We start from the raw sequence: 496 nt of genomic DNA, 5'->3' as shown, positions 1-496 counted from the left end.
AAAAAAAAGAAAAATAATATTACCCCAAATGCAAAATAAAAAAGAATCAATGCACATGGGACAAAATTCAAAAATAAATTTGATACATGAGCATGTAATACAAAAAGTGAGAAAATTATGGGAAGCTAAGTATAATTTTAAAATTTTTATAGAGTATGTATATGTTAGGTGAGATCTTAGACTACTCAAGGATTCACTTTACTAGCTCACTTAGCCTTATATATACCTTACCTTTACCTTAGCCCCATTACAACCTTGGAAAAGACCTCATGATGTTTGCATTGGTATACTAAATATTTGTTGATTGGTTAGATGAAGAACAAGGTTTAGAAAGCATGACTAGGGAAGAGTAGAGTGAATTACCCTATACACTTGAGAGATTAGAGTGCATATACACTTCCTGTGAGGGTTCAATGCTTGATTCTATGTTCCCTGCTTTCATGAGCTATCTTCTTACAAGTTTACTTGTCTTTTATTGTATAATTTGAATTAGTGG

This window comes from Arachis duranensis, chromosome 10 (assembly GCF_000817695.3).
Source record: "Arachis duranensis cultivar V14167 chromosome 10, aradu.V14167.gnm2.J7QH, whole genome shotgun sequence".
In the NCBI taxonomy this organism is placed as follows: Eukaryota; Viridiplantae; Streptophyta; class Magnoliopsida; order Fabales; family Fabaceae; genus Arachis; species Arachis duranensis.
This window is presented reverse-complemented; position numbering follows the sequence as displayed.